The sequence below is a fragment of the Atractosteus spatula genome, chromosome 1 (assembly GCF_055471065.1).
Source record: "Atractosteus spatula isolate fAtrSpa1 chromosome 1, fAtrSpa1.hap1, whole genome shotgun sequence".
NCBI lineage: Eukaryota > Metazoa > Chordata > Actinopteri > Semionotiformes > Lepisosteidae > Atractosteus > Atractosteus spatula.
Genome location: NC_142706.1, coordinates 70925084 through 70937345, shown reverse-complemented (window position 1 = coordinate 70937345; position 12262 = coordinate 70925084).

Sequence of the window (12262 nt, the reverse complement as noted above, 5' to 3'; positions counted from 1 at the left end):
TGATATGAGTGTAAGTGTGTGTCTGTGTCTGTGTGTAACCTGTGATGGAGTGACTTATAATCCATAGCGTATCCTTCTTTGTGCCTGATGTTTGCCAGGATGGATTGTGCCTCCTGCAGAGACCCTATATTAGATGAAATGGTTGGATGAATGGATATTTCACCACATACTTGGTGGTAGACCTTTGGCAGCAATTACAATTTTTTGGGTAAGTACCAAACGTACTTGGTACAGGTTTTGATCATTCTTCATGGAACATTTGCTCAAGTTCTATGACATTGCTTTGGGATCTCTTCTGGATAGCAGTTTTAAAGTCTTTGCACAGATTCTCAATAGGATTCAAGTCAGGACTCTGATTGGACCACTCAAAGGCCATTTGCTATCTAATTCTTAAGCCACTCCAGTGTAGTTTTGGCCTTGTGATTTGGCTTAATCTCCTGCTGAAATGTGAATTCCCTCCCTAGTTTTAAATCTTCAGAACAATGATACATGTATTCTAGTATTTGCCTGTACTTTGCTTTAATCATAACAAGATTTCCATTCCTTGTTAAGGAGAAGCATCCTGATAGCATGATGCTGCCACCAACATCCTTGACTTTAAGTGTGGTGTTGATTGGGAAATGTACTGTATTGGGCCTGAGCCAAACATAACAATCATTTTTGGACCAAATATTCCAATTTGAATTAATCTAACCACAACACGTTTTGCCACATTTTGCAGGTGGTTTGCTGCAAACTCCATGCAGGTTTTGAGATGGCTTCATGCTTTACTAATGGCTTCTTGGTTGCAACCTTACCATACCATACAGGCTAGTTTTGTTAGGTGTTCTGGGTATTGTTGACTGAGAGATGTTTTCTTCCCATCTCAGTCACTAAACTCTGTAGGTCTTTTAAAATTATTGTTGGCCTCACAGTGACATCCCTCACCAGTTTTCTGACAGCCAATTCAAAGGTTTCAAGGGATTCAAATGATTTTATGCAATCATGACTTTTTTGTTTTTCTTTCATATTAATTAGCAATAATTGTCTTCTTTCTCTTTTGTGTTTTTTTTTTGCTTTGAATGGATTAAGTAGATTGTGTATATTACAAATATTAGTATATTACAAATTAAAGTGTTATGACTGCAAACTTTAAATTCTGTCATGTGCAAATTTTGCAAGGCACTGTATGTGAAAAAAGAAATAGAAAATGGAACAATAAAATCTATAACTCCACTTCCTGGAGTAGGTAGAGGCAGGAGCTTGTTTATAGTCCTGCAGAAAATATAATGACAAAATGCACCACATACAGTATAATCTGATTTTCTATTTCTAGGAATATTTTGTTATTCTTACAAGTTAACAAGTTCAGCAAGTTATTCATTGTGCTTTGAGAATCGTGTTGTGCACTGACACAATCTACAAATATCAGAAGTGACAACAGGGAATGACATGTTCAGAATTTAGGTTTTAAGCCATCATAGGGGCAGACAGCAGGCCCCCTAATGCACTGGTCTCCACAGGAATGCTTAGACTACAGTCAAATTGGCTCAACATTGGAACACAAAGATGAGTCATCCTCATGATACTTCCTGTGAGAACTATGAATTGTTAAGACATCTTTCTGGGAAAAATGTTCAACACAAATCAGTATTATTGTCAAAATGGTATTGGAATGCTATTCATGAGCTACTCCATATTCTGTTTAGAACTTACTAGACTCTGTTCTTTGCTGTATCCAAACTTAAAATAATGTTTATTTGTGCATTAATTGTTTTCTGAATACATGAAATGCAGGAGGCCTATGCAGGGAAATACTGTAGCTCTCATATGTGCTACTATTGGTACCTCCAATGACATGAGTCAGTTAGTCATCGCTAGACTTTGATTCAGGTGCCAGAGTGGTCAAAGACATCTAATGGCTTTGGGAAAACAGATTGCTTTTGCTTCTCGCAGAGACAGGCTCTTTATTGCAGTGACATTTTACCAACAACTCTGCTAGCCCAGAGCTACTGCCATAGAGATACAGTATATAAGGGTTATAATATTTTCTTTTCAACATTTTTTTTGTGTTTAGAAACCCTTAGGACTGCTGTCTGGGACATTCAGTACAGGGTGAAATAGGCCTGTCATGGTGTCAGGATTATACAGTAAGCCTTAAATGTGAGACTGGTTTATTAATGCCAGGTTTTCCAAATGACCTAAGTCAGAACCTGATGTCTGGTGGGGTAGGATTAGGTAATGAATGATTTTAATGATAGAAATTTGTCTTTTTATTCTTTTTATGCCTGGAGTCAGAATTGTGTAATATTATTGTTCAAGAGATTACTTGTATTATTATCACAAATATATTATTTCAATATTCTAATATTTACAGATCCAGATCCATTCACAAAGTATGCCAGACAATGCAGCACATTGTGCCTTCACACCTCAAGTTACTGCAGCACGCTGCAATATTCTGTTGTGGGTCGGCACTACTTTGTGAAACTGCCAGGTGGAGCAGTGAATGCTTAACATGGCATGTGGAAGCATTTGGGCTGGTGCCAGAAAACACCTGGTTTCGAATTCAAGTCAGTGCTGAGCCGCTTGAGACGATCTTTTTCCAATTATAGAATTTAAGTTGTATACTGTTTAGACATTTATTCATTTTAAACTGCATATTACAGTATGTTAAATTTTAAATTAATTAAAAAAGAAAGTAGGGCTATATTACAAAACACAATTACTCAGATATATAAACATAGTTTATTATTATACTGTAGCTTGTTGTGAATGCAATGTGCTTCTTTCAGGTTTGCATCCACTTTAAGATCTACTGTATATGTTGTCTTAATGCAAATTTCTGCAACAAATAAACAAGAAGAAAATTAACTTTACATTTTGAAATATTTTTCTCACATACTGTACTGTATCTTTAAATCCATACAGTCTCATACGTAATATATACCTAATGTACTTACAGTAGGTGGCATTGGTAGATACTGTGAATATAAAGAACAAAGTACACAGGGTATGCCACCGTCTTCATAAATATTTTATGCCTCAAAGTCTTTAACTCGGTAACTCACAGTGGTTATTTTGGAAAAACGTTTAATGTGCTTGTTCTATTATTCATGAAAAGCTATAATGTTTTATCTTTTTCTAAGAATATGTAATTATAACACTTACTGTTAATGTTGTAAAAAAGTTGTAATACTGACTTAGTAGAGCACATTAATGTGGGATCTAGTAACTAAAGAAATTTTGGAAGCTAAAAATATCACTTGTAGATATTTTGGAAACACTTTGACATGTTTGTTTTAATCACTTTTATTGGTTATTGCTTATAGTGATAATAAACAATGAAACGCTCATTGATTCAGATGTTAACAAAAAAAATGGAATACGATACTACTACTAGCTATATAAATATATTATATTTAGATCCTTAAATTAATATTGTTATTCATTTCATTAGTTACGTGATTAACATTAACATTCCATATCAATATTCCCTATTAAGTGGATCGTAAACAGTACACATTTTTACCACAATAATGACAGTATTCATTAGAAAAGTTAATTAGTAAGTTTTCATACAAACGTTTAAAACATTTTAGCTTTTTATAAAGTATAGAAACTTAATATAGTCAGAACGATTACGTCAAACCTTTTCCAAAATAACCACAGTAAATGGCTGAGTTAAAGACTTTGATGCATAAAAATGCTTATGAAGAAGGTGGAATACTATGTATTCTTTTTTTAGCTACAACTACCAGCCAAACACAGTATGCATAATATATTTATATTTCTCAATTAATATAGTTTATGACATTCAGAAACATTATGTTTGTTATTTTTATGCTCAGCAATTAAAGTTTTTTTTTTAGTTGTAAAATTCCATATCCATATTCCATGTTAAGCAGATTTAAACATGCACAGTAGTGAAACAGATTAAATGAAGCAATTATTTCACTAACATCTAACACACCACAAGTGCCACTTATCCATCATCTGAATTACATATTGCAATGTGCCGCGTTACTTTTAACACATGTGGAAGAAATACCACATGTTTTGAGTGGCTGCATCTGTACAGATGAAACACCTAATTGTAACTTTGAATTTGCTGTTAGCCAGGTCAGATAAGCAATGTTTAATTTAATGTTTCTACCTTTGCTATAAACATTGTTATCCTTGTTTTGCCTTGGTCTCTTATATTTGCTGGTTCAATCTTCCTTTATGACAAAATACTTTCAGTGTAAAAGACCACTTTTATTATGTCTGTGTAATTATCTGTCAATTACAGAAAGCATAAAATAACTGCTGCTATAGAATCATACAATAACCTCATAAGCATTCTGTAATTACTGGAATGGTAGCTTTTCAGATCAGGAGAGGAACCTGAAAGTTCTCTGTTAAATCTTTAACTTCATCCTTAGCTTATAGTGCAGATGAGGTAAACCAAGCATTGATGGTATATAACTCAGGAACATTATTGAGCCCACCTGGCTTGCGAAACCCTGCAATCAGCTCTTAGACTTCCTCCCAGCAATGGAATGTCATCTTCCAATTAGTGATGCAGATGACATGCCCTACATTTCTGTAGCCCCAAAGTAAACAACCACCTCCTCCTGCATCACCTTCTGATAGCTCCTTTCTCATCTGCTGTTCCTTTCAACACTCTATTGTGTTATTCACCGTATAATGCCCAGATGTATTCTGACAGATCCCACAAAACAGCTTGCACGGCACCAAACCTTCTAGAAATATAAAACAAGTCACCCACGTTAAAGATTTTGCATATTAACAGACCACACATAAGAATATTCAGGTTAAATTAATTCTGTGTTTTGACATACTGTATACAGTACTTGAACTTATACTTGAACTGGGTTCTAAGAAAGTGCACAGCTGATACCCTGACTTCAGGTATTAGATCACTGGATCAATTAACTACTAGCAGCCAAACAAGCGAGATATAGCAAATAGTATTTTCATCTGTGAATTGCTTCATTGCTTCAAAAGGTCTTTGCATGTACAAAACCACATCATTTCAATCAACATGCTGTCAAGGCCAGTGTCTTGTACAAATACACTGAATAAATCATTCTGTTCCTATGGGCTAAAGTTATAATGTTTCTTTCTCTCTCTTTTTTTGTCAGCAGCACACATTATAGCTGAATATTTTACAGCAGTGTCAAGGAGAGAATAGTCAGGATTGAATTAGTGTTACTAATTTTGCTTTTCTACTTTCATTATGGAATAGACTGAAGCAGATGAAAGAAACTTGACTCTTCTTCCTACATTAAATGTGCTCCCAGAAGGTCATCAATCTCTCCTTTTAAGAGCATTGTTCCACTACACCAAATGACTTAAAATCCCCATGTACTGTACATACCCTTTTGATGAACTCGTAGTCATTAACTTATGTAACAGACTCACACATAGCTTTTTAGATTAGAAAAGGCGGGCAATTATTAAAAGATGTTGCAAGATTTAGCTCTAAGAATGTAAACATCTTGATTTTAGATCAAACTCAGTCTTCTGTGTTATGAGTTGCAGTTGTGATCATGAATATGAATATGCATAATCTGCATTTATTGTGTATTTTTTACTTCATGGCCCAGTATTTAATTTTCTGTTTATATCCAACTCAGTCCACCACTCTGCCCTTTTGATAGAAGAGACAGACAGCAGAAACCAAGTAACTGTAAAAATACAGGTGATTGACAGCGGTAGATGTTCAACAGTAAGCTGAGGATCACCTGGACATCTCCATATATAACCCAGTGAATCCCACAGCTTGAACTTGAACCCCCCAATCTATCACTTATTGAATAACCACACAATACTATGCCTAATGCTTCATCATCATAAAAGCTTTGAAACATGTTCAGTTTAGATTTTCTGTCAAGAGTAGAGAAATAAGGTAAAATTAGTCATACAATGAAAGGAACATTGCGTTTTTCATTCTCTTCTATCTGTTCTCTTTTAAAAACCCAAAATCAAACAAAATATTTAATATTAAAATATATTGTGACAGGTTTTGAGCATTATTAAGCTTGGAGAATTATTACCTGAGAGCAACAGTGAGAATACCCATTGAGTACAATAAGGACACACCTTATAAGGACACATATATTGATATATATACCATATATACTTATATACCATATTTTAAATGGTGTCTGAGAAATATATTAATTTACATTAAATTAAGAAAGCTTCACATTATTATGTAAGCATTTTTTGATTTTTCAAAAAAATGCTGTTTCTGTGATATAAATGAAAAAAAAGCATTATTTATTGCTTGGCTTGGGACTGCATTGTTCTTTTGTTTCTTCCTAGCAATTTGGTAGGACATTCATATTTTTCAACACATTCACATTCATCTACCCCTCAGTTACTGACAGAAAATGCTGTCAGTAATTTTTATTTGTCTTTGTAAACTGCATGCAAATTCATGCAAACCTTAACTTTCATAAATCTTTTGTGTTGGTGAAAAACAAGTTCAGTTAACATTTCACCTCAGACGAACTATAAGTCTTTCTTATAGTTTCAGTAGAAACACAGTAGAAACTGGAGTCAAAGTAAAGTAGAAGAATGATCTAATGATAATAATGAAGAATGATCTCAAACACAATACTTAGCATAGCTACATGTACAGCCTAGCTCCACTCTTTGATACTGATGGGATTCTCAAATACTATAAATACAGCCCCTAGTTCTACATGATTTTGATTTCTCAAAATTAATTCTTGTCATACAGAGAGCAATAAAATCCATTCTTCACCTATTAAATACAGAGGCTTTTTGAAGCATGAAGGTACCATTGAAAAAGCTCATTTTTGCCTGAAACCTGTCATAAAACTGTTAGTTGGAGAGTGACTTCTCTACAGTAGAAAAGGATGTCAGTACCAGTGCTTACTATAAAGGCTCAATGGGTGGATTGATCCATTGTTTCCTGAGGTCAGCTGATATTAAAAGTCTGTGAAAGTCAGGACTTTCATTAAACCAGTTTGTTGATTCAAAGCGTGTGTGTGATGTTTTACATTGTTTTCTTTTATTGCAGGATACTCTCTGAAAATAAGGAAACACTGCAGAGCTCCCATATTGAGGAAACCTTAGCAGAATCTATTACTCCATTTAGAGATTTCCCTTCCTGCGGGACAAAAGCAGACTAAAATCTGATCCATTCAAGTGGAAGGGAAAGATGTGCCCAACATACCGTATGTGCAGTCAAGTCTTCAAAGTGTTTTTCCCCGCTGTACAAACTTACTAGAGTTGACACTGGACCAGTGAATTCAGAGAAGTGGAGAATGAGGAAAAGCAGAAGGTGACCTTCATCTACCACTTGCCGATTCTTGGAGTGACGGTAAGAGTGGTTACATTGTTTTTTTGTAGGAACAACAGAAGAATTTACATTTGTATGGGACTTACTGTATTGTATCAGGCATCAATGGGTCCCTTACATTACCAACAGCCAAATAAAAATCACGTCGTACAGTTTAATTTAAAACATTCAAATATTAATCCTAAATGTATGAATATTGTGCTTTAATGTAAAAAATCACCCAATGTAGATTTCCTCCAGGGTTTCCTCCATCTTCTCCAGGTCTATGATGCCAGAGCAGCAGATGGAGGAGATGTGAAGAGTTGGATGGAACTGAGATCCATTCTGCAACAGATAAGCCAAAACCATGGGTTTATCAGAGAATTGAAAACACTTAACAGCTTGTGTGATGCTGTCATCATGCTCTGAGAGGAAGATAAATGAAGAACAATAGATTATTCTTAACTATTAAGTAGGGGAATAGCAAGGAAATGAAACAATAGCTTGACAAAAAAATGCCATTTTGTCAGCTATCTAATTAAGTCTAAAAATTGAACTTTTCAGTTATCTACAAAAGCATCAGAAGAAGAATGCTGTTTTGTTTTTTCTCTTCATGATGATAAAATATCCCTATATGCTTAATAATATTTAGTAAGTAATTACACTAAAAAAAGTAATTACTAAACTCTAACCAATGCTTTTGGAGACACGGTGTGATATTAGGGAATAGAACATTAACAAAATAAAATGAGTTTGGGAGTCTTACTATTCATAATAAAAGTACAGTATAAATGATTTGGGTATCAAAACAATTAAATCCAGGGACACAGCAACAGTCATTATTTACTTAAGGATGTAGCTTTTAACACACAAAGACTGTTTTGCCCTATATTTTTATTGTGAATAGCAGCATTTTATTCTTCAGCTTCTACATAACTATACCTTCGCAATGTGTTTTAAACATAAAATACTTTGAATTGCTAATGTTACACAACCGTGTTAATTACTTTATTGCATTTGACTACCATCATTTTCAGAGATTTATAACTGACCTTATCTGTTGGTTAACCTAGTTTAATCCAATTCTATAGTCTTTTTGCCAGTGACTTTTAATTATTACTGATTCTGCAAACTCCACATACATCTTCAAATTAAATAGTCTGCACTCAAATATAACATGTTTCTAACTAGGTATTATACAAATGGTCATTATCTATATATCATCAGTAAAAACTATGGGCACCCGGTCAATTTTCCTGTAAAAACCTAAAAATTATTGTCATATTAACAGCTATGGGGCTGGATAAAACAATGTTACTGAATAAAATTTATTTATAAAAAAATATATAAAATGTGTGAGAAATTTAATCAATAATGTATATCATTTCTGAACAGGATAAGAGCTATTTTGGAGCAGATAATTATGCTGTATCCTGATAACATGCCTTTTTTAAAGTCATTTTTAAAAATTGAAATAAATCTGGAAACCACATTGAAAGTGCTTTACTTTCCTTAATAAAGCAGGATGGGACATCTTCATTCTTCCTTCCAACATGTTCCCTTGTAGTATAGGAGACAAAGCCTCCTTTCGGGGTGGAGCAGTAGCTCTGTGGCTAAGGATTGGTGCCTGTGCCTGGAAGGTTGCTAGTTCAAATCCTGCAGCTGGCAGAGGAATCCTACTCTGTTGGGCCCCTGAGCAAGGCCCTTAACCCCAACTGCTCCAGGGATGCTGTACAATGGCTGACTCTGTGCTCTGACCCCAAGCTTCTCTGTGTGTCTGTGTCTCATGTAGAAAAGCTGGGGTATGCAAAAAGATTAATTCCTAATTCAAGAAATTGCATAGGGCTAATAAAAAGCAACATTATTACATTATTATAAAAAACAAGACAGAACCAGTATGGCCATTATGTGGATACAGCAAGGTAGAGCAGAAAATTACTGCATTTGGGGTCATTTGAGACCATCAAATAATTAGTGAGACAGTGTTATGATCAGCACTACCCCTGCAGGAAATGGGACAACCTGTACGAGCCCAAGAGCTAACTGTCCTCTTAAATCTGCCCACAGGGAACTTGGAGCAGGGGCCACCAGGGTATGGCTCTGTCTCAAACAGGAGCAAATTCCTCCAGCCAGTCTCCCAGGAAAAAGTGGCCCAAGACGCAGAGAGGGGGACTGGAGGACTGTAGCACAGTAAGGGTAGTTCAGGGAAGGCTGGTGAGAGAAGGGATGAGCCCCCAGGGTCCAGAGCTATGCTGAGTCCAGAGAGTTTCAGAGGGCAGGAAACTCTGAACCGGCGCAGTCTGGTTGGAGGACTCCTGGAGACTGGCTGGTTCAAGGCACACTTACTCAAGGCAGGTCTCCTTCAAAGACCAGGCCAGGCGTGCTTTTTCAGTGAGGCCTGACAATGAGTCCTCCTGGAAGTGGACAGCACCAGTATCCCACGCACCATCTGGACTGGGCTGGTGGAGACATCTGCTAAGGTCTGGACCCCGAATAAGACTCGACCTCTGGTCCCCTCTCAGCCGCTGGAACCTCCGGGCAGCACAGCCTTGGTCAAAAGCTCCCAAACAGAGCTGAAGGAACCGGAAAATCAGGAACAAAAGGACTCCGCTGGGACGCCAGAATGATGGCTCAATGTGAAGCGCAACGTCAGTACGGGCTCATCGTGGGGAGACTGAAAAGGGTTTAAATACCCTCAGTGTACCTGCTGCAATAAGAATTCTCTCTAAAGCCAGGTGCTCTGTATCACTGTCTCCACGGCGATCTGGCAGAGAGAAGCCATAGCCAATGGCCACTGAGATGCAACACGCCCCCCTGGGCATACATAGCCACACTCTGCTGTTAAACAGCCAGGCAAGCCTAACACACCAGCAATAATAGACAGTTATGGCCATTATACAACTGTGTGATAACCATAAAAGGCTGACATCATCTTTGTTTAGGAACAATAGAGATGAACCACTGATCTCCTGTAGAAACAGCAGGGGTTAAATCAGTGAGGACAGTGCTGCAAAAACAGTTTAAATGTATTAATAAATTCTTGTATTATGTATATATTTTCCTTTGAGAAAATATCCAGCAAAACAAGATACTTACCCACAGGTATGTAAAGGGAAAGATATTTTTTTATTTATCTGAGACCTAAGATCCTAAGGCTTGCTAGAATTTTAAGTACTGGTTGAAAATGAAACAGCTTCACTCTTTTTTGCACCCATTACATCTGTACCCAGACAAAATCAGATTGCTTAGGATTGCTTTTTTTATTCTGCCTCTAATATATTGCAGACTTGTATCTGTGTTGATTAGTGATAGGCTGAGCTGAGATTCTCATTCAGTTCCATCAGTTACAGCTTCACTGAGAAGCTTTGATATTTTCAGGAAACAAGCTTCATATTGACTTAAGCAGATTGTATTGCTTCAGGAAAGAACAGTTACTCTTTCTGTAAAATAAATAACACTCAGATAGAGACAGTCAGGATATATTTCTGGCTTTGAGAAAATTGAAAGCCTGAAATGAAGGAATGTGAAACAATAGCAGACACAACACCAGTAGGCCGGGGATGTTTGTCATCACATGAAATCTTCTGCTTGTAGTGAATGTATTCCCTTGTCTCACATCTTTAATATTAAATTAAAATTCTTGTAACTATTTTTTTCCACATTAACACCACATACAGCAATGGATTCTCATACAGTATTTAAAATACTATGATCACAACAGGCTGTCGTGGTGGCGAAGTGATTAGCACTGCTGTTTTGTAGCGCTGGGATGCTGGGTTTCACGTCCTGGCCTTGTGTACTACTTGTGTGGAGTTTTTATGCTCTCCATGTGTTTTATCCAAGTACTCCAGTTTCCTCTGAGCTGTGGTAGCTCACACAGCAAGGATGTCTAGCTCCTGATTGGAATGTCCTGGGTTCAATCCCAAGTAGAGGCAAGTGATGGAGCTTGCTCTAATTCCTTCCAGAAGGCTCAAAGGTCCACTCAGCCTGCTTTTCAAATCAGTAACAATAATAATTGCTCACACTTACAGTATATAGCGCTTTTCTGGACACTCCACTCAAAGCGCTTTACAGGTGATGGAGACTCCCCTCCACCACCACCACCACCAATGTGCAGCATCCATCTGGATGACGCGACGGCACCCATAGTGTGCCAGAACGCTCACCACACTGTAAGGGATACCCAAGTGTGGAGATAGGGATCCTGTGCAGCCGCAGGAGTAGCTGGTAGACAAGGCAACAAACTACCCGAATCGAGAGGCAAGTTCGTGGTCAGCGGGAGTAAGGAGGGTCGAAATCCAAGACAGACATGGGAGGCGAACAATCCAAGACGAGAGGCAAGATCGTGGTCGAAGCGAGAAAGGTAGGTCGAAATCCAGGAAGAGCACAAGAGGCAAACAATCCAAATCGAGAGACAAGGTACGAGGTAAAATGGCAAAAGGGGAAGACCAAAATTCAGAGTAGTCACAAGGTTAAGGGTACGCCAAGTAGAGCTCTAAGGGAGATAGCTCAATACCAAGCAGCGGGCAGCGTGTAAAGATGGTATAAATACCGCAGGTAAAGCGTGTGCAGGTGGGTTACCTCGTGCGGCGGCGCTTGCTATAATTAACCTGCTGCTGGTGTTGATTAGATCGCTTATGGGTTGATCTCTGCTGGCTGGCGGTTGTGACACACGCATCAGCTCTCAGTGGGGAGGAGAGCAGAGTAATGAAGCCAATTCATAGATGGGGATTATTAGGAGGCTATGATCGGTAAGGGCCATTGGGAATTTTGGCCAGGACGCTGGGGTTACACCCCTACTCTTTTTGGGAAACCCCCTGGGATTTTTAATGACCACAAAGAGTTCGGTTTTACGTCTCATCCAAAGGATGGTGCCTATTTACAGTATAGTTTCCCCATCACTATAATGGGGCATTAGGACCCACATGGACCGCAGGGTGAGTGCCCAGGGGGTTAATCCTTCTG